Source organism: Nyctereutes procyonoides, unplaced genomic scaffold (genome assembly GCF_905146905.1).
Source record: "Nyctereutes procyonoides isolate TBG_1078 unplaced genomic scaffold, NYPRO_anot_genome, whole genome shotgun sequence".
NCBI classification, from domain to species: Eukaryota; Metazoa; Chordata; class Mammalia; order Carnivora; family Canidae; genus Nyctereutes; species Nyctereutes procyonoides.
The window spans coordinates 30,274,846-30,295,245 of NW_026575131.1; the positions used below are offsets into that span (position 1 = coordinate 30,274,846).

The following is a 20,400-nucleotide window of genomic DNA, read 5'->3' on the forward strand; positions in this document are numbered from 1 at the left end:
ACTATGATGTCCTATCAAATTACGAAATAGACAATTTTCTTAAGTTTGAATGTACTTGGATTTTCTGTATAATAATAACTGAAGAGTAGTTATTTAAAAAGAAATCTTAATGAGCTCAATGATATAATAGTGCCATAAATATTTGCAGTTTTATACTTTCCCTTCAAAATGTTTATTCTACCAAGCCTCACTAATTTTCTAGAACATGGGGCCAAGCCAGTGGTATTTTCACTGGGTTTTTGTTTCATTAATATCAGTGGAGTAAATCTCGTCAGTAACCTAACGTCATAATTTCAGCCATAAGTGGATAAAGAGCCTTTTGATTTATTATTCATATAAATAACAATACTCAGAATGACTAAGGAACACTCCCTTTTATATCATAAATTTTATCTGGTGACATTTAAAAAATAGATCCCAGAACCTAGCGTTCTGATCCATGAACTCTCTCTTTCGTTTTGTTAATGACACCATATTTTGGTTTAATCATTTCTTCTTTAGTTCCTTAATACTCAAGATGACATATTTTCCAAGCTGCTTTGAAGAAAGCACAACCATCACGAGAGCAAAAAATAATAAAAAAAAACAATTTAAAAACAGATTTCTGCGTGTTTAAGGAAATAGGCAATTTTCCATGGCAAGCACTTGAAGTCAGGGGTGATTTATTATTCATTTGACTGTAGTGAATATTCATGATTTGCATGTTAAATTAGAATTATTGAGATTTTTGTTTACCCTAAAGAAGTTTGGGAAGTTTTGTGTTTAAAATTTGAATTTACTAAAATTCACTTCTCAAGAAACAGAATTTTCTATCTGGAACTATAAAAATGATCTCGTTAAATTCTCTAGGTAATGCGCATGAAATATGCAATATTTTATAATTTGTAAGACTGATAAAGGTATTTTATATGAGGGCACCTTGGTATAGAAGGTTTGTTTCCATCTTTCTCTCCTCATCTCCCTTTCTCTCCCTGCCACCCTGTCTCCTTCCCTCCATTCCTTCCTTTATTCCCTTTTTTCTTTTCTTTTAAAATAGCAGGATCCTTTACTCAAAGAAAACCTTGCCCAAGGGCTCAATATATAAAAAATAGCTACTCTATTTGGATAAAGAATGAGGCTGGAGCATACCTTCCTTATCTCCACTCTACCACATGGACCCCTAGAGTATCACTATAGAGCCCTTGGCTTTCCATGATCACAGTTTTAAAACCCAGAGAGCTGAATAATGTATTATCAAACATATTATGTGCCAGACACTCTTCTAAATATTTTACAAACATTAACTCACTTAATCCCCAGGATAACACTGATGTAATTATTATTATTACCCTCATTTTATAGATGAGGAAAGTGAGGCACAGAGAATTTAAATAGGTTACCCAAGATCATACAACTATTAAATGGCAGAGCTTGGACAGTCTTGTTTTTCAAGAGTCCCTGTTCTTACCCAGAATGCTTTACAGCCTCTCTTTCGCAGGACCAAAAGTTATATTCAGCTCTTATTGGGGGTTAGGACTGTGCTATACATGTATTATCATAGCTGATGCTCCCAGGGTAGCCAGTGAGGTAACACTATTATCCCCAATTTACAGATGCAGGAAGTGAGGCATAAAGAAGTTACATTGCATTCTTGTGAGGGCCAAGGCCAGGATATAAACCTTCACCGTTTAACTTAAGAGCTCATGTGCTTACCACTTGCTACATAGGTATCTATGAAACTGAAAATATTTGTTTTTAAAGAGTTATGTTTTTCATTTTCTTTCATATCGGGTTTACATTGGCTAACATTGTAGAGAATATCTATATTCTGAGTAGCCTACCACTTAGCTTTACCAGGGAAGGATCATGCTCAGAGAAAATTCAGCATCTTAGTGTCTTTAAGTCCTACCTATGACTCTGTGGTTCTCCCATTTGCCTTCTGGTCTTTACCATATTCTCCTGTTTAATTTCCTCAGTGTTCTCTGCAGCTTTATTAAATAATACCATCAAATATTCATATTTATCTCATAGAGACTAATGGTTCATCTCTAAGATCAAGCTATCTCTGTTTTGATTTAATCCTCTTGGAGATAAAAAGACTTTATCTTGTTTGATGGTTGCAGTGGTGGGAAATGTTAGACTCTCTTGCAAACTAATAGTAGAGGACCCTTCTCCCCAATCAGTGTTAGTCCAGATAAAGACCTAGGTATTTAGAACAGTTTTGTCTGGCATGCAAGCATAAGATAATTCTTATAATAGGAGCAGTAAGAAGCCTGATGGCCTAAGATATAGTACATGTGGATGAATGATTTTGTGCTATTCATTAAATTGTGTTGCTTTTGCTCTTTATCTGCTGTGCAGAAATTTTGCAGGACAAGATCAAGTGAAGGGTGTTGGCTGCTCATGTGACCTTCGATATTTGAAAGGCAGAAAGCTGTTCTGTGTCAACTCTGTAATAATGTTTCTTTTAGGAAAGCATAGTTTATTCCTTAAAACTTAATATGCCTTTGTCAATTCCCTCTTAATATTTACCCATGACTTTAGCCTCTTGAGTTAAATCTTGAGTAAACATAGTGATTTCCAGAGACCCATGAGTAGAGAAACACCTACTTGGGCAAATCAAAACATATGGAAATCTTGCTCCTACTAGCCTCCTATCCAGAGAGAGAAACATTTAAAAATGTGATCTTTTACTCTTTCCCCAAGGAAAAGTAGTGCTGTGCAGAAGTAAAAATAGATATGTCTTGGTTCTACCTATTTAAAAGGAAAAGAATTCTTATAGTTAGAAAAGCATGTTCACTTTATGTAAAGGTATAATTTTTTAAGTTTGCATTCACTCACAAGGTAGTGAAATAGGAGGATCAGCACCTGAACCAAGAAGAGATTGAAGAATACATGAAATTGATGCCTGGATAGTTTGTGTGTGTGTGTGTGTGTGTGTGTGTGTGTGTGTGCACGTGCGCACGCGCACATGCATGAGCTTAATTAATGTTACTATCACGAAAAATTAGTTCTTATAGTCAACGCTATTCTAAATTCCTATAAAGAATTCTACTAATTTGAAGTTTGGTGACACTGGAATGAACAATTTCAACTGATGGTACCCTCGTGCTATGGCTAGAAGGAGGAAAGAACTTTAATCTTTTAGTTGCCCCCTTTTCCCTAGTTTAGACACATGCAGAGACTAATTACAAGAGTGAGAATTCCTATATAATGTAAGTGCTATTTGAAGCACACTATTAATGCAGACTTCTATCTCTGTTTTGATATGGAAAATACAAATAGTAGTTGGCCTGTCATTTACTAGTTTTCTATAGCTGCTGTAATAAGTCACCACAAACATAGTGGTCAAAACAAAACAGATTTATTATTTTAAAGTTCTGGAGATCAGAAATTTGAAATCTGAAATGGATTTCATTGGGATAAAATCAAGGTGTCGGTCGGTCTGAATTTCTTTCTCAAAGTCTCTAGGGGGCAGTTTGTTTCCTTGTCTTTTTCAGGTTTTGTAAATTGTCTACACTTCTTGGCTTGTAGCACTCATCCATGTTCAAAGTCAGCAATGGCCAGTTGAGCCTTTGTTTTATTTCATCACTCTGCCTCTAACTTTTCTGCTTCTCTGTCTCTTTATATTGAAGGATGTTAGTGATTACATTGGATCCACCTGAATAATAGGGGATAATCTCTCTATTTTAAAGTCAAATGATTAGCAACCTTAATACCATCTACGAGCTTAATTCTCCTTTGCCATGTAACCTAACATCATATTCACAGAGTCTAGGAATAGGATGCAGACATCCTTGGGGAAGAGCATTGTTCTGCTTTCTATCATTGGGAACAATAATATTTTTGGAAGTATATTTGTCAATATCTGTTATAATTAAAGAACTATAGCTATGCCAAAGGTAAAGAGGGTACCGTGAATTGCTATTTTTTTATGTTCAAATTGGACATAGATCCAGGCAGTGGTGTTAGAAGATTCTATATCATACCTAGGAGCTCCACACGATGACTTCTAGAGACTGGGATTTGGGCTTAGAAATTATGGAAACCAGTTTATGATCCAGTTGTAGCGGACTGCAGAGACACATAAATAAAGACAGTTGTCATCTCTTTTTTGGCAGATGCTGGCTTTTTTATGATAAACTTAAAAATTAATTTAAAAAAGCCTGATGGACAGTGTTTGCTTCAGCAGCACATATACTAAAATCAGAATGATACAGAGAAGATTAGCATGGCCCTTGTGCAAGGATGACATGAACATTCTTGAAGTGTTCCATATATATATATATATATATATATATATATATATATTTTTAAATCATGATGGACAAGAAAGAAGGAACAGTATCTCAGAGACTCAGAGTAACAGACCTCCCAGGATAATTTACCACAGAAACATGAAAGGATTTCATTTGGTATCCTCAGAAACCTCGGGAAACAAAAAGAGAAATGAGAGAATAAGCCGAGGCTAACAGAAAGTAGGATGGTTTGGAAAAAGAGGTAGGTTTGTTGAACAAACATGATAAAGAAACCAAAATGCAATAGAGATCTAAAATCTGTATTGAAAACTAAAAAGAAATCAGCATTTAAAAATACATACATATCACTAATAGAAAAATCGATAAGTTCTGTCAAAATGGAGAAAAGGACAATAAAATTAAATTAATGAAATAAAGAAGATTAAAAATATAGCAGACAGAAATCATTGACTTAAATACTAGGTCAAATCCAAGAATTATAGATGTCCTTGAGATAGAAACAACTGGACACAAGTACTAATCAAAAATTAATAAAAGCTCTGCTGAGCTAAAACAAAAACAAAAGCAAAAAAGCCTCAGCATGCAAATTGAAAGGATTTTTCATACTCTAGGCAACAGTAATGAAAAGGGTTCCATACTATTACAACTTGGCAATTTTGTTTAAACTACAAGAATAAAGAAAAAAAATCCTTCAAGCACAGGCAAGAAAACATGCTTGGAACAGTTTGGGAGAGTGGACTGAAGAAAGGTAAATATACTTAACTTGTCTTTTACTTGTAAAAGTAACAGAAAGAAACTTTCAAATACACAAGAGAAAAGAAAGCATGCACCTCTTTACTAGGGAAATGGCTTAAGGATGTAGCCAAGGTCAGTGCAGTTTAAAGGGAAGTTCTGTGTTTGGTAATAGCATTATCTGGAAACCAGTTAAAAGTAGAGATTCTCTGGTCTACCCCACACCTCCTGAAGCAAAATCTCTGGAGATGGAATGTAGCAATCCATAACAGTGTTTGCAGGAGATTCTTACATGCACAAAGATTTAAGAAGCACTAGTCCAGGCAACTGAGAGAGAAATCAAATTTAAGAATTCTGTAACAGAGAAATAAATGTTAAGAGTCTGATTATTAGTAGTGTAACTAAACATAAGCGAGGTTTAGACAATTATAACTTTAATTATAACACTGAATGCAAGTGTAAAACTACACTTTTGAAAGATACAATATGTAATCAAAGATAATGCTTTAATAAATATTTAGTATTTAGTATTTAATACTAAGTAGTAACAAAACCCAAAAATTATATTTACAGAGTCTGGAAATAAAATGGTGATAAATCTTTATTTTAGCAAGGGTGGACTCAACGACTTCAAGTATTTGAAAGTTTTAAAGTTATGCATTCAATAACAATTGATATACTTTTTGGTATACTTATTACCACTATTAGAAATGAGAGTAGGTATGACTTCCAAATCAATGGAGACAGAAAAGAATGTGCCACCTGACCTAAATCACCAAGTATATGAAGCAAATTACTAGTGAAATATAAACTACGAAAAATGTAAAGTAACATCACAGAGGTATAGCCAAATATATCATTTATGTCAACATCAGTGTAAATTCACCTCCTCGGAAAAAAGGCGGATAATTTGACCAATTAGTCCATCTGAACATTGACGTTCCACAAAAGTACATTATGTTTGTAAAAAGCCGTGGCTTTAGTTTTAGTATCCTTTGGTTAAGTTTACACTGGCCACATATTACTTGAATAACTATGGGAGATATATTTAACCTGTTTGGTTTTAAATTTCTTATGTCTAAAATAGGAATGACATTTCCCATGTACCTTACATGATGTGAAGAACAAATGTGAATGTGAAGGCATTTTCTGAAGCTGAATCATTATAAAAGAATCATTGAACTAGTCTATTAAAATAAAAAGGCTCTCTTTTTCAGCAAAAAAGCAAAATCTCACCCTAGGTTACTGAGAAGAGATGTACCTAAAACAAAGAGGGCTCATTATGACTAAAACAAAGAAAAACCTGAAATCAAAAAGATGGACAAGATATATCAGGCAGGCAAAGGCAAAATTAACACAAAAGTAATCTTGGCAATATTTAGACAAAATAGAGTCAAAGACTATGAAAATATTAAATGTGATCTAGATTATATTTTCTTTCAAATAGTTAGACTTCATAATGAAGATCAGATAGTCTTGAATTTTCATTGACATGGTAACAGCCTCAAAATACTTGAAATAAAGGCTGTTACAAATAGAAGAAAAACTTGATAGAAGTGGAATTGTTGTATGAGATTTTAGTATACTTTTATTGATCTTTTATGGGTCAGATTAACACAGAATACATAGAGTATTTTAATAATCTAATAAAGCAGGTTTAATAAATATCTATTGAAATTTATTCTCTATGGGCAGCCCCAGTGGCACAGCTGCCGCCTGCAGCCTGGGGTGTGATCCTGGAGACCCTAGATCAAGTCCCATGTCAGGCTTCCTGTATGGAGTCTGCTTCTCCCTCTGCCTGTGTCTCTGCCCCTCTCTCTCTGTCTCTATGAATAAATAAAATCTTTTTTAAAAAAAAGAAATTTGTTATCTAGAAATAAGCATACTTTAAGGAGTTATGAAGCATTTAGAAAAAAGTTGATCATATATTAAACCTCAAAGAAAACCATATTATGAAACATAAACTGTTTACAGGCTACATGCTCTGCCTACAATGAAATAAACCTAAAACTTAATAATTAAGTTTAAATGCATAGCTCAACAACTTGAAAAACCTTAATGCCAACAATAAAAAATAAGAATTTCTTTTAAAGAAGTTGCAGGTTCAAATCAGAAATCAAACCTAGAGTAACAAAGGTTTAGAAAAAAGAAAACTTGATGTATATACATTTAAATGGCCAAAGCTGTATTTAGCAGAGAATTAGTAGCCCCAAGAGCTTTCTCTCTCTCTCTCTCTTTTTAGATAGGGAGAGAAAGAGGGAGAGAGAGTGCATGTGTGCAGAGGGGCAGAGGGAGAGGGAGAGAGAGAATCTTAAGCAGGCAATGTGCGCAGGCTCAGTGTGGAGCCTGATGCAGGGCTCATTTCAAAGCCCTGAGATCGTGACCTGAACCAAAATCCAGAGTCAGATGCCTAACCAACTGAGCCACCTAGGTACCCCAAGAGCTCTCATTATTAAGTGAGAATAACAAAATCAATCTACAGAAAACAAAAGTAGTGAATTAATAAATATAGAGTCTCCTTTTCTATTAAACAACATAACAAACAAGCAATACTCATTCAGTAAGTTGGTAATAGAATGAATTTACACAGCATATTACAAGATATCAGAGGCCTCTATAGCAAGGTACATGATTTTATGTTAACATTGGAAATATTACTTTTATTGCCATAAATGAGGTGAGTTTGTTTGACCTTGCTATAACTATTTCAAAATTGTGCTAGTCATTATACAATGTGAATCCAGCTAAGGGAATAAGATAATAAGATTAAATGATATATAAATATTGGAGGGACACCTGGATAGCCCAGCAGTTGAGTGTCTGCCTTCTACTCAGGGCATGATCACGGGGTCTGGGATCGAGTCCTGCATCCAGCTTCCTGTGAGGAGCCTGCTTCTCCCTCTACCTATGTCTCTGCCTGTGTCTCTGTGTCTCTCGTGAATAAATAAATAAGATATTTAAAAAAAAATGGAAAGAAGAGATAAATTGGTGCTATTTAAAAATATATGATTGTCTTTTTCCAAATTCAACAAAAACCCATAAAAACCCATAGAGTTCAGAGAGGTAGCTATATGTAAGATTCAGGAAAATATCAATAGATTTCTTATGCATTTATGAGGGCAACAAAACTGTAGGATTCATAAGTAAACTAAAATGGACTACACAGTAACTAAATGTTAAACTCTACCAAATAAACTTAAAAAGAAAACCTAAGTAGATGAGAAGTACCATGTTCCCTACTGGGAAGACACAATCTGCTTAAAATCTGTACTATCACAATCAAAAACCCAGCAGGATTTCTTAAGGGACCTTGTAAGCATCTTCTAAAGTTTAAAAGGAAAACGACTATACTTTAGAATAGTTTTTGAGAGAAAGATGGACATGACTTATTTATTTATTTATTTATTTATTTATTTATTTATTTATTGTAAAGATTTTATTTATGAGAGACACAGAGAAAATGAGAGAGAGAGAGAGAGATTGAGAGAGAGAGAGAGAGGCAGGCAAAGACACAGGCAAAGGGAGAAGCAGGCTCCATGCAGGGAGCCTGACATGGGACTTGATCCTGGGACCCCAGGATCATGCCCTGGGCCAAAGGCAGGCACTAAACCACTGAGCCACCCAGGGATCCCCGGACAAGATTTATTTTTAAAGAAGAACCATGATGGGGTATTTACCTACTAAAAATTTTAAATATTTATACCATGGGATTATATACCAGACAAATACATCATTGGTTAAAATGAGAAGCATCAAACAGAAGCATCAAAATGTATACATAACATTATTTTATTGATAAGGTTGAAATATTAAATTGGTGGAGGGGGTTATATTCTACCAGTGAATGGGACAATTGGCTCTCCACCTAGAAAAACAGGTTAGACATAATATCACACACACACACACACGACACACATAGACAAACACACACACACACACACACAACTCCAGTTATGCTAGAGAACTAAATGGGTTTTAGCAAAAATTTAGACACATTAGAGGCAAAACAGAAGAGGCATCTCATAACTTTGGGATCTTATAATCTTGGAGAAGTTCTTTTAATACAAAATACAATACATAGAGGAAATAAAGTGACTGATTTGATCTTGTGAAAGTGAAAAAATCTGTATGACATGACATCATAGTAGCCTTCAGGTTCATTCACATATATCTTAGTTCTCTTCCTTCTGGGCAAATTGAATGGGTACACTTCCTTATCCTCTTGAATTTAAGTGAGGCCACATGTTTTGCTCTAGACAAATGAAATGTGAACTGAATGATATTGGTTGGCTCTGGGCAAAAACATTGAGAGCTAGTGCATTTCTTACCATGTTTCTCTTTTCCCTTGTCAGGATGATAAGTAGGTAGTGCAGGTCACCAGCTGGTGTCCTTAAGTGAGGATGACATGAGCCCTTGTTAATCTGGGAAATGGACATGAGTTATAAGTCAGGAAATAAACATTTGTGTTTTTATAAGCCCCTAAGGTTCTAGGAGTTATTTGTTCATGCAACATTACTGAACTCAGGGGATCCCTGGGTAGCTCAGTGGTTTAGCGCCTGCCTTTGGCCCACAGAGAGAAACAGACAGAGAGAAACACAGATTCTTTGTATAAATCCTACCCAAATCACTGGCTGACCCTTGTAACACACTATAGAAGCAGCCAGTGAATTTGAAGATAGATAAATACAAGTTTTGCATATGAAGAGCAAAGGGGAAAAATAGATTTAAAAAACCCCAACCGGAGTCTCAGGGTCCTGTGGGATAATAGCAAAAATTTTAACATACTGGTAATTAGCGTCCCAGAAGAAAAGGAGGTAGAGAATGGGGCATAAAAACTTCTTGAAGATATCATGGCCCCAACTTCCCAAAGTTAGTGAAAGAAACATATTTACCTATTCAAAATGCTGAGGCACATCATAATAAACTAGTTGAAAATCCTAGATGCAATATCTTGAAAGCAGTCAGAGAGAAACAGCATACAATATACAACAAGGGAACCATATTTCGAAAAAAAGCCAACCTACCTTCAAAAACGATAAAAGCTGAAGGACAGTGGGACACTATCTTTCATGTACTGAAAGGAATAGAAGTTATCAATCCAGAATTCCATATCCAATGAAACTATACTTCCGGAACAGAGGTAATATAACTTCACTTTCAGATAAAAATGGGGAATATTTATTGTCAGCAGACTACCCTATAGTACAAGAAATGCTATAGGAAGTTCTCCAGGATAAAACAAAATAATGGAAAACTTGCATCCTCAGGTGAGGATGAAGGAAGGCATCACAACTATCCAGGCAAATATAGAAACCCATTTTTCCTGTTAATTTCTTAGAAACATATGTATCTAATAAAAATAAAAGCATTGTGGGGTTTATAATGCATGTAGATATTATTCAGATGACAACATGAATGGGGAAGGGTTTGTAAATTGGCCTGTACAATTGCAAGGTTTCCATGTCTTACCAGAAACAGTATAATAACTCTAGGTAGACCAAAAAAGAGGATGGATTTCTAGGCCATGTATGTGGATGGGAATTATGATTCCTAAAGGGAAGGGTAAAGTATGTGTGTAGAATGGAACCTTGTAGATCTTACTGACTCACATGCTAGGCAGGTGGAAATAATCACATTTTCTATTTTTTCCACATCAAGCAATCTCTTGGCAAAAAGCAAGTGACTTTCAAACTACATGTTCAAGGATAGTTTAGGAGACATAGCATAGTTTCTTTCAACTGTCCATTTTCATTCCTTAAGTCGCAGTAGATAGCAAGTCCAGAAAAAAAAAGAGAATGATATTTAGCTATTTTTCTTCTGTTATACTACAGACCTACGGGGCTTCTGAGAAACCAGTTTGAGTGGGAAAGATATAATAATTCTTGCCAACAAGGTTGTTTGGTGCTCTAGTGTGGTTCTTGAACCAGGCTCAGGAAGCTGATCAGGTGTTGGAAGAGAAGCCAAGAATTTATGATGGGATGTGTTAATGGGCAGCTCAGCCTTTTCAGACTGTCCTTGGAAAGGTTCGTGGAGCTGGGCTAAAGGGTCCAGAGTACTGACCTTCCTCTATGGTAGGGCAGACTTTCTCTCTTTATGAGGTGTGGCAAGGGACAGAGATGGCAGGTCACACAGATAAAAGACAGCACATAGAGCAGAAAGAACATGAACTCTGAAATCTACAAGTCCTACATCCGAACTTGTCTACGTGATGTCCTGCTGTGTGACTTTGAGCCTGTTAGGCTGAGAAATAGTCCCTGTGAAATAATCGTGTCAAGTTCCTGGAACATCTGAATGTGACCTTATTTGGAAAAAATAGTCCTTGCAGATGTAATTTAGTTAAGAATCTTGAGATAAGGAGGTCATCCTGGTTAATCCCAGGGATCCCTAACTCTCTCAGAAATATTATCAGAGATAGTAGAGGGGAATTTGAGGCACACAAACAAGAAGGTGATGTGACCATGGAGACACTGGAGTAATGTGGCCTCAAGCCAAAGAATACCAGCAACCACCAGAAGCTGGAAGAGGCAAGGCATGGAATCTCTCCTCAAACCTCTGGAGAGAGCATGGCTCCACTAATACCTTGATTTTGGACTTCTGGTTTCTGAACTGTGACAGTATAAATTTCTGTTGTTTTAAGCACCAAATCTGTATTAATTTGTTACAGCAGCCACAGGCAGGAAACTAATACAGCTGTCTATAGACTTCCCTGAATCTCAGCGCTCTTATCTGTAAAATAGGGTCATACCCATTAACACGAACACTAAGTGAGAAATGTATAAAAATAGAAAAAGGAGAAAGCAAAGAGTAATAGATAGGGAACATGGTAGGATAAAAAGAATGACACTTCTTATTTGATGTTAACTAATTAATTCCTGATAATCCAATGACGTTTCACCCAACAGTGGTTTCCAGGAGACAACTGCCCATTATTTTAAAAGACAAAAATGATGTAAACCCAACCTCCCAACTAATTTCCTGAAATGTAAGTAAAACAGTAAAATGCCCATGGTTGAGCAATAAACTATCAAATAAGGATTTAAAATACTTAAAAATTGTATTCTGGGGAAATACTTGCTTTGTATGCTTTGTATGTAGTAACTTTCCTTACTTGCTTTGCTTCCTTCTCCATCCATAATTGTCTTCAATATATTTTCAACTCTTTGAAGACTCTGACAGGAAGCCAAAAGAAGAGCTAAATGTGAAAGGCAGGGAAATGTTTGCAGTTCAAGCACTCGGTGGCAGAGTGTGGCTCACACTGATGCTCTCATAGCCTTTTAGCATGAGCAATTTCTGCAATGCATATCCTTTATGTTGATAATCAGCATGCTTTTCAAAATATCACACATGGTTCTGACATTCTACTGAATGCATTTGGAAAGTTTCTTGATGATTTTCTGGTACGTCATTTTGTAGAAATTTTTCTATTGAATTTTGGTGTCAGAAATCTAAATTTTTGCTGCATGAACATTGGTAAAATTTATGTGTTATTAAATTTTGATTTTTAAAAACCAAGAGGCATTTTATCGGGAAAATGTTAAGGCAATATTCTACAAGAATGAATGACAACATATATATCAACAGTAAATCTCAAAAATACTATGTTGAGTTAAAATTTTGTTTTATCTTTATTTTTTAAGATTTTATTTATTTATTCATGAGAGAGAGAGAGGCAGAGACACATGCAGAGGGAGAAGCATGCTCCCTGTGGGGAACCTGATCCCAGGACCCCGGGATCACACCCCAAACTGAAGGCAGGTGTTCAACCACTGAGCCACCCAGGTGCCCCTGAGTTAAACTTTTAAAAGGCAAGTTGCAGAAGAATGCAATATGATACCATTAAATAAAAACATAAAACATGCAAAACAAAATCATTTCCACCTAGTTGTCAAGTTATTAAATATCATGATACTACTACTTAGATCTGGAGATGGTCAATTCTTACCTTGTGAAACTGTGCATAGGGACAGTCTCCCTAGGAAAAAGTAAGCTTTTATATTTTTTGATCCAGTAATTTTGTTTCTAGAAATCTTTCAGGAGAAAATAACATGCAGGGAGAAATTAATTATTATAATTGTCAGTTACAGCATTTATATAATAATTAAATACTCTATTAAATAATCTATCAGTAAATGGGGGAATTGTTAAATTGTGGTACATAAGGTAGCACTTGAAAATCTTTTTAAAAAGTATATTTAATGGGGAAGTACTTACACTATAATGTTCAGTGAAAAAAGATACAAAATTACATTGCTATATGATCTGTATTTGATTTTTAAAAATCAACAAACAGAAGAAAGTGAGTGCACACACATAAATAAGACTGGGAAATATCAAAACATTATCAGTGTTTGTCTCTGAGTGATAGAATAATTATGATTTTAAAAATGACTTGCTGCAATTCTCAAATTGGGTGCAGTGAGTAGATATTACTCTCATAATTAACAGCTTCATTGGCCTCATTCTAAAATGAGTAGATATTAATGAGGATTGTGGTTGTTTTTCCCAACTGGGCAGAATCTTATCCTTTTGCCTGTTCCTATATTGCCAACTTCTGCAGATGCTTGAGAGGGAAGGATGGATTTCTATGTGAAAGTGCTTAAAGGGGCTACAGAAAGTAATATAAATCATAGGAGCATTATAGGGATTGAATGAGATAATGAATCAAGGGAGCCTTACACAATTCCTAGCACAAGTTAGGATCTAACCATTGTATTATCATTGGCTGATTACTGCTATATTACTATGTTACAGGTGAAAGTTTGCAAATTATTTCTTGTTTAGGACCAAATAATCAGTTTTCATGTTACCTACAAAAGCAAAAGTCTTAAAGACAGAAAACAAGATGGTATTTATTATGTCGCTAGTATGTCTGAGACAGGAAGAGTTTGGGGAATGAGCAGAAAGAAACAAATGTTAATTCTTGTTCTTAAAAAGAAAGGACTCTTGTCTCCATTACAGATAGTCATCATGCACATGGTGGGGCCACTCTTTGGGAAGAATCAGGGATGCTTGGAAACAATAAACCTTTTGCAATTTAGAATTATAATCTATTTACAGTACCCTCTGTTCCTAACTCTGGTCTTTATTATGGATAACTGATTCCATGTGTGTAACTTAGAGCAGGAAGGGCAAGATAGAGTATGGAGATTGTTAAACTCTAGATTTTGACAGTATTTTGGAGAACTCCTTACAGAAAAATCTGTCAGTTGAATGGCCAAAGTAGTAGAGCTAATACTTGCTAATTTTGCCTTCCTTTGAATGATGATATATAATATAGCTTGTTTCTGCAGTAAATATTTTTTTCTTTTTTGCCCAATAGGTTGGCATCTATGATAATTTGACATTGATAGACACAAACAGAAGTGTGTTCCAAAAGAGACAAAAGATTTAGTGAATGTGATTTTATATGCCAAAAACCGTACATTAGTAGCTTTTATAACAAGTGCCCTTGAAGGGAAATATGTTGAAATTGTGTCAGACATCGATCTTCTCCAGGCAACTAAAAGAAAAAGGAAAAACAAGCATAACAGTTTTTTAAAATCTGTTTGAATGTAATTAATGGGTTCTTGGTGGAAGATTTGTAATAGTGATTATCTCCTCGTTTCTTCTTTTGTTTGGAAGGTATACATAAGGATTTATAGGGATGATCATGATCAAACCTATTTGGTCTCCAAAGCATGCCCAGGAGAGGTTGTAAGCCTTTTCTTATCTTATCTGGCATGTATGTAATTGCAGGTAGCTGCCGGTTAAGGAGTTGGATAATTCATTTTGGTTATATTCTCCAGGTGACACAGTAGACATTTTTGCCTATCTTGAGTTCTCCATTTGTACCTGTAAGCTCTATTATGAGATTACTTCTAACTTGTTCACTTTTATACTTTAGCCTGGTTGCACTAGGCAAAAACATATTGAACACATAAACAAATAATGAATAACCTAGTGGTTGTTTTATAAATCCATCTGTCATCCATCCATCTATCCACTCATCTCTCAAAGTTGCTTTCTTTATCAGAAATGTTAGCTTTTGCTTCTTTTCTTGGGAAGTGACCACCAAGGATTGTCAAATACACATGGTAAAAATCAACTTGAGTGAAATTATAATCTAATGGGTAGAAGGATTGTTAAACTTGAGAACAATTATACTACATTCGTCATGTTGACACACCAACTATTAGAAACATCTCAGCAAACCAAAAAGGGGGCATCTACTGGATCTAATCTTTCTCTCCTGCTCCCCATTTTTAGCTGCTATTTACATTTGCTTCTCTTAAACGTATTTGATTCATGACAAGTTTAGATTCACTTTTTCTTTCCTAAGTTGATCTTTGAAGAATGATGTACTTAGTTGTAGCCTATTTAGATTGTTGATCTGTATTTAAACGCCTAGAAAGGGATTGTGTTTTAACTTTAAGATAAAATCAATAAATAAAAAATTGATAAAGAAACAAACTAATCCTTAAACATTCCTAAATATATACTCTTTTCCACTTCCGAAAGAAACGCTGCTTAATCTTATTAGAAACTTCTTTCTGAGAGTTCAGTTAGCTTTGGGTTCACCTTTACTCAAACATGTAAAAGCTAAAAATGGCACAAACAGAATTTATTACAAACTTGATGCAGTTGGAAGCAAGTGTTATTACTAACGCTGTTGGTCTAGATAAGCTCCTTGATGATCTGAAGTTACATTCTATCACAGAGACAGAAGTAGTTTATTGTAAACTACTGCTTAGGCATAAGATACAACCAATACATAATTATCTCTTTGAAGATCTAACTGTAGTGATACTGCTGGAAATTGGTGAGTAAGACCAATAGAAATTTCCTTGTAATCCCCAAACCTTCCTACAAAACTGTTCTCTTGCCCAGTTGATCTTCACAGCTTTTGAAAAGAAAATGTATGCAATAAATTGAGCTCCCCCTTTCTCTTTATCTGACCTCCTCTCTTCCTGAGACACAGTCATTAGCTGTCAGTTGGCTATCCAATAACATGGGAAGAGGAGTGAAAACAAGGAGACTGTGGCTCAGCTGGTTGAATGTCCAACTCTTGATTTTGGCTCAGGTTCATGGGATCAAGCCCTATGCAGAGCTCCACACTCAGCAGGAAGTCTGCTTGAAATTCTCTCTTTCTCTCTACTTCTGCCCCTCCCTCCACTCATGCTCTCTCTCTCAAATAAATAATCTTTTAAAAAAGCCAAGGAGATAGTAATTCATTTGATAAATATCATCCTTTGTTCATGTGCAGTATATAGTAGTGGGTGGTCAGAGAAATAGAATCATTTGTAAAGTTCAGGTGTTAGTGATGAGATGATGAGTGAAGAGAGATGTTATAGCACTTTAGTTTTCAAGGGCAGTGATTTTAGAAAATTAAGGACTTCTGGTGTCAGCCATAATGGGACATCTCGTATTATTCTTGACATCCTTTCATGAAGAACTATAGAATTAGATAAAATGTATGAGGCAACTGTTTAGAGAAATTGACTAATAGGCTATGTAGGACTTTGATCTTTGAGGGGAGATAAACACTTGAGATAGGTCTTGCATTCACCTTGGTTTTATGCCCGGAGTGCTTTCTCTGGACCAGAAAGTAAGGAGATAGAGCCAAGCATTAGGTGGTGGGTTTAGTGAACAGAAGAGGCAGGGTTTGTAGTTTGAGGCTTTGGGGTGGCTAGAATTAGCAGAGCGGAGTACTGAAGAAAAAGGACATCCATAGGAGAAGGCATTTAGAAGTATATGTGGATGTTCCTTTGTAGGTCATTGTCTGAGGACTTGGTATGCATAAGTAGGGCAGGACTCCTTGAAGTCTAGTGGAGATTGGTCTAGTGGAGAATCAAAGATGCCGGACCTGGGGGATGTTGGAATTCTATTGTAGCCTGAGAGGAGAGACTTCATTGAGCACTTGGGATTTAATTGAGACCCCAGAAAAGTCAGCCTTAGGAGGGAAGGCCATGCTCTAGAGGAAGGCCATGTTTTAAGGCCAAGAAGAGAATCACAATACACCAGTCCTCACAATGAAAGGATAAAGAGGATCTCTTAGTAATATAATTGCCTGCCAGAACAAAAGTCTTAAGACAGTACAATGTAGATACCCTAAATGTATCATTCAGTATCCAACATACATAAAACCCCCTGCTACATGAAGTAGCAGACTTATCAACAAGAAAAAAACAGTCCATAGAAGCAGACCCTGAATTAACCTAGACATTGAAATTAGAAGATACGATTTTAAAAGAGCTGTGATTCATAAGCTTAAGAATGTAAAAGGCATAAAAATGGATGACATAAAATGAATGAAAAGATGGGAAATTTTACATAAATAAATGTAAAATACTAAAAAAAAAAGAATGGATAATCTGTAACTGTTAAGGATAATTTCTGAAATGGAAAATTTACTTAATGGCCTTTACAACAGATTAGAGACTATAGAGTCAGTAAACTTAAGACAGATCAAGAGAAATGATCCAATCTGAAGAACAGAGGCAAAAAAAGGGGGTTGGGGGGAATCTTCAGAGACATATGGGACAAAACCATCAGTCTAATATTTGTATAACTGGAGTATTAGAAAAGAAGAGAGAATGTGTTAGAAAGAGGCATTTTAAGGAATAATGGTCCTGTAGTGCCTGGGTGGATCAGTCAATTAAGCATCTGCCTTTGGCTCAGGTCATGGTCCCAGGGTTGTGGGATGCATTCATTTTTTAACAGAAAGAAGGAAGGCAAGATAGAATAGGGGAAAAATAGCACAATTAAGTGAAGAGCCATATGGTAAATTTCAAACCCAACTCTATCATTACATCAAATGTTAATGGACTTAACACCCCAATTAGACATCAGAGATTTTTAATATGAATAAAAAAAATAAGACCTAACTATATGCTGATGATAATACAAGCACTTTAAATATGAAGACACAAAGAGTTGAAAGTAAAAAGAATGAAAAATATATGCCAGGCAATTATTAATTTTTAGAAAGTCATTGTGGCTTTATTAATCAAAGTAAACCTCAAAACAAGGTTTACCAAAAATAAAAAAAAAATCATAATGATGATACAGGCCTCAATTCATCAAGGACATAAAATAATAATAAATGTTTACATAACTAGCAACAGAACCTCAAAATTTGGGAAGCAAGGGCAGATTTTATTCTCCCAACATTATATTCTAAAAAAAATAAATATAGAAAAACTGAAAAAATTCTTTTTTGTATATTCTTTTATTGGAGTTTGATTTGCCAACATATAGCATTATACCTAGTGCTCATCCCATCAAGTGCCCCCCTCAGTGCCCATCACCCAGTCACCCCATCTCCTTGCCCACCTCCCCTTCCACTACCCCTGTTCTTTTCCCAGAGTTAGGAGTATCTCATGTTTTGTCACCCTCTCTGATTTTTCCCACTCATTTTCTCTCCTTTCTCCTATGATCCCTTTCACTATTTTTTATATTCCCCATATGAGTGAAACCATATGATGATTGTACTTCTCCAATTGACTTACTTCACTCTACATAATACCCTCCAGTTCCATCTACGTCGAAGCAAATGGTGGGTATTTATTGTTTCTAATGGCTGAGTAATATTCCATTGTATATATAGACCATATTTTCTTTATCCATTCATCTTTCGATGGACACCGAGGCTCCTTTCACAGTTTGGCTATTGTGGACATTGCTGCTATGAACATTGGGGTGCAGATGTCTTGGCTTTTCACTGCATCTTTATCTTTGGGTTAATCCCCAGCAGTACAATTGCTGGGTCGTAGGGTAGTTCTATTTTTAACTCTCTGAGGAACCTCCACACAGTTTTCCAGAGTGGCTGCACCAGTTCACATTCCCACCCACAGTGCAAGAGGGTTCCCCATCCTCTCCGCATCCTCTCCAACATTTGTGGTTTCCTGCCTTTTAATTTTCCCCATTCTCACTGGTGTGAGGTGGTATCTCATTGTGGTTTTGATTTGTATTTCCCTGATGGCAAGTTATGTGGAGCATTTTCTCATGTGCTTGTTGGCCATGTCTATGTCTTCCTCTGTGACATTTCTGTTCATGTCTTTTGCCCATTTCATGATTGGATTGTTTCTTTGCTGTTCAGTTTAATAAGTTCTTTATAGATCTTGGATACTAGCCCTTTATCTGATATGTCATTTGCAAATATCTTCTCCCATTCTGTAGGTTGTCTTTGAGTTTTGTTGATGGTTTCTTTTGCTGTGCAGAAGCTTTTTATCTTGATTAAGTCCCTATATTTCAGTTTTGCTTTTGTTTCCCTTGCCTTCGTAGATGTATCTTGCAAGAAGTTGCTGTGGCCAAGTTCAAAAAGGGTGTTGCCTGTGTTCTCCTCTAGGATTTCGATGGATTCTTGTCTCACACTTAGATCTTCCATCCATTTTGAGTTTATCTTTGTGTATGGTGCAAGAGAATGGTCTAGTTTCATTCTTCTGCACGTGGCTGTTCAATTTTCCCAGCATCATTTATTGAAGACTGTCCTTTTTCCTAGTGGATACTCTTTCCTGATTTGTTGAATATTAGTTAACCATAGAGTTGAGGGCCCATTTCTGGGTTCTCTATTCTGTTCCATCGATCTATGTGTCTGTTTTTATGCCAGTACCACACTGTCTTGATGATCACAGATTTGTAGTACAACTTGAAATCGGCATTTTGATACTCCCGACTCTGGTTTTCTTTTTGAATATTCCCCTGACTATTTGGGGTGTTTTCTGATTCCACACAGATTTTAAGATTATTTGTTTCAACTCTCTGAAGAAAGTCCATGGTATTTTGATTGGGATTGCATTAAACGTGTAAATTGCCCTGGGTAGCATAGACATTTTTATAATATTCTTCCAATCCATGAGCATGGAATACTTTTCCATCTCTTTGTGTCTTCCTCAATTTCTTTCAGAAGTGTTCTGCAGTCTTTAGGGTATAGATCTTTTACTTCTTTGGTTAGGTATATTCCTAGGTAATTTATGCTTTTGGGTGCAAATTGTACATGGGATTGATCCTTTAATTTCTCTTTCTTCCATATCATTGTTAGTGTATAGAAATGCCAGTGATTTCTGGGCATTGATTTTGTATCCTGCCACACTGCCAAATTGCTGTATGAGTTCAAGCAATCTTGGGGTGGAGTCATTTGGGTTTTCTATGTACAGTATCATGTCATCTGCAAAGAGGGAGAGTTTGACTTCTTTACCAATTTGAATGCCTTTTATTTCTTTTTGTTGCCTGATTGCTGAGGCTAGGACTGCTAGTACTATGTTGAATAGCAGTGGTGAGAGTGGACATCCCTATTGTGTTCCTGATCTTAGGGGAAAGGCTCTCAGTTTTTCCACATTGAGAATGATATTTGCTGTGGGCTTTTCATAGATGACTTTTAAGATGCTGAGGAATGTTCCCTCTATCCCTACACTCTGAAGGGTCTTGATGAGGAATGGATGCTGTATTTTTA

General features: G+C 35.8%; 1 protein-coding gene and 1 non-coding gene across 6 annotated transcripts in view; both read left to right on the plus strand.

Moving 5' to 3' along the window:
• FHIT (fragile histidine triad diadenosine triphosphatase) overlaps positions 1-20,400 on the plus strand; it is a 1,388,110-nt gene that overhangs the window by 485,500 nt on the left and 882,210 nt on the right. The gene's annotated exons all lie outside the window — the stretch shown is intronic.
• Positions 4,156-4,262, plus strand: LOC129522635 (U6 spliceosomal RNA). Its single transcript, XR_008666935.1, has one exon. It is a non-coding gene; the product is annotated as a U6 spliceosomal RNA (small nuclear RNA).